The sequence below is a fragment of the Canis lupus genome, chromosome 33 (assembly GCF_003254725.2).
Source record: "Canis lupus dingo isolate Sandy chromosome 33, ASM325472v2, whole genome shotgun sequence".
NCBI classification, from domain to species: Eukaryota; Metazoa; Chordata; class Mammalia; order Carnivora; family Canidae; genus Canis; species Canis lupus.
Window position 1 is genome coordinate 3,183,307 of NC_064275.1, and position 2,802 is coordinate 3,186,108.

General features: G+C 35.3%; 1 pseudogene; it reads right to left on the reverse strand.

Moving 5' to 3' along the window:
* Positions 1-1,710: 1,710 nt before the first annotated feature.
* Positions 1,711-1,804, reverse strand: LOC112641745 (U6 spliceosomal RNA; annotated as a pseudogene).
* Between the last annotated feature and the right edge of the window lie 998 nt (positions 1,805-2,802).

Here is a 2,802-nt window from a genome sequence, read left to right on the forward strand (position 1 = left end):
TTTTTTCCCTTTTCAAGGGAAAGTTACATGGGGAGACAGTTTAAGTCAACACCAGGATGCATACTGATTGCACCTACACTAGAAAAGGTTTTTCTTCCCCCCCTTCAATGGGATGGGCCTTTTTTTAGAGTTTTATCCTTGTAAGAAAAGCACATTCACATCCTAATAACACATTCCTAACACTAAAAAATAAATAGCGCATTTGAAAAATTACTGTTAACCTCCATGGAGCCCTGGCTTCCAGAGACCAAGGTAAGGATTTCTATACCTAGATCAAATAGAACCTTTGGAAGTAAACTTTCTTTGGTCTTCCCGACAGAAGTTGTATTGTGACTTGGAGCCTGGTACCTGCAAAAGTTAGGCTCTGATCCTCCCATGGAAACTGAGAGATAAGAACACTCTTTTCCTTGATTACAATTCAAAGAGGTGGCTCCCAGGTCCTTGAGGGGACAAGCCTGGGCTGTAAAATGGGCAAGAAGCTTTTTAAAAAGATTCGCATCTCCAGGAGGCAATGAGAAAATTTATAATTACAAGTTTTCTGAAGTTTGTGCTCTAAAGAAAAGTCAGTTCAGGGGTGTAGAGGCAGGAAGAGGCCTGTCCAATATTTTGCCAAGCTGAGAGGGACATTTATGCTTCTTGGTTTGGAATTCTCACTTTCTTTACATATTTCTACTCAAATATTACTTCGTTATGTCACTTTCTTTCTTTCTTTTTTTTTTTTTTTAAGATTTTATTTATTTATCCATGAGAGAAACAGAGAGAGAGGCAGAGACATAGGTAGAGGGAGAGGAAGGCTCCTCAAGTGGAGGCTGCCCTACATATCTTCGCAACATCTTTGTTCTGTTTTCATACATAAAAGAGAATTGAATAATAAGACATTTGGTGGTTAAATTGTTACTTCCCCTCCCTTGTCATTGGAAATGACCAGTTAGATTTTGGTACTTTGTTGAGAATTAGCCTGGGTATTTGTAAATCTTTTCACCTTTCCCCAATTCAGCTTCTTTATCTCAGGAAAATGTCTTTAAGCCTTTGATTTTTCCTTGTGTTACATTTGTTGTTTTATTTTTCTTTTGTCTTTTTATTCAAGCATAGTTAACATACAGTGTGATATTAGCTTCAGGTGTACAGAACACATGTTTCAGCCATTCTATGCATGTCGCAGAGCTCCTGAGGGTGAGTGTACCTTCCATCCCCATCACCTACTTTACCCACCCCCACACTCGCCTCCCTCTGGAAATCACCGGTTGGTTCTCTGTGTTTAAGGTTGGTTTTTTGTTTATTTTTCTCTTTCCCCTCTTGGTTTATTTGTTTGTTTTGTTTCTTAGATTCCACATGGATTGAAATCATATGGTATTTGTCTTTCTCAGACTTACTTCACTTAGCAGTCCATCCTTATTGTTGTAAATGGCAAGATTTCATTCCTTTTTTATGCCTGAGTAATTACATATATATATATGAAATATATATATATATTCACATCTTCTTCATCCATTCATCCCTTGACACCTGGGCTGTTTCTGTGTGTTAGCTATTGTAAATAATGCTGCAATAAACACAGGAGGGCATACATCTTCTTGAAGGGGTGTTTTTATTTTTATTTTATTATTTTTATTTTATTTTATTTTATTTTATTTTATTTTATTTTATTATTTCTTTGGATAAATACCAAGTAATGGAATTACTGGATCATATGGCAATTCTATTTTTTGGAAAAATATGGAACATGCCATGAATTTCCTTGTACAAAGATCATGCTAATGTTCTCTGCATTGTTCCAATCTTAGAATATGTGCTGCTGAAGCAAGCATTGTTGTTTTAATTTTTAAATTCTTTACCCCCAAAAAATGTTTGAGCTGCATTGCTTCCCTACACATTGGTCACATGCTGTCTCAGCTTTCATCTTTAGTCCCCTTTCTTCTGCACTCTGGGAGAATTTCGCCTACCATCAGTGATTTAATTTTCCATAATAGTAATTCTCCTTATTACTATATCCATTTTTTAAAAAATCTGTTAGTACATTATTGAGTTAATTTTTTCCTTTACACTACTTTTTAAAATTTTCACTGTATTCTTTTCAATGTAAACTGTCCCTCCTCACCCTTCTGCCAAGGCATTATATATAACTTCCTAATTAAATCTTTGTACTAACAGGTTCCCTTCTCTTTTCATTATTTTTATAAAATACGTTATTCTATTAAAAATTCAGCAGATGTTCATAACTGCTGGTGATAGTAGTGGTATTCTTTTTATCGGTTCATTACATTTTGGAAGAGGGAACTTTTGTGATTCAGCTTCACCATTTGCAATAGGAATTCTCCAAACCCTAATTTATTCTTTGATCCTTTAACTTTTGTGATGACGGATCAAGTTTTGGCATTACCAAATTCTCAGTGACTTCTCATTTCACAGTAATGGAATTAAATACAAATCTCCCTCTAAATAAATCTACAATATGGCTATATCCCAATATATAAACTTGCTGGCTTCTTGTGCTCTGCACAGAGCCTCTGGTCTAACCATGGAACTACGTTGACTGTCACCTAAAATCATCCCACAAATTTATTCCCCTGCTAGTTTGTACAGATTATTACCCAGACCTGAAATGTACCACCTATCTCTACCTCCAACCAATTTTTTTTTAAATCCGCATTTATCTCAAAGATACATCCTTCAAAAACTTTTTTTTCTGATTTTTCCACTCCAATGTCTTTCTGCTTCTCTTATGTGACTTGTCATGTGTCATATACCATGGTTGTCTGTGAAATCTATTAGCCTTATTACCATAGTAAGATTTTCTTATGG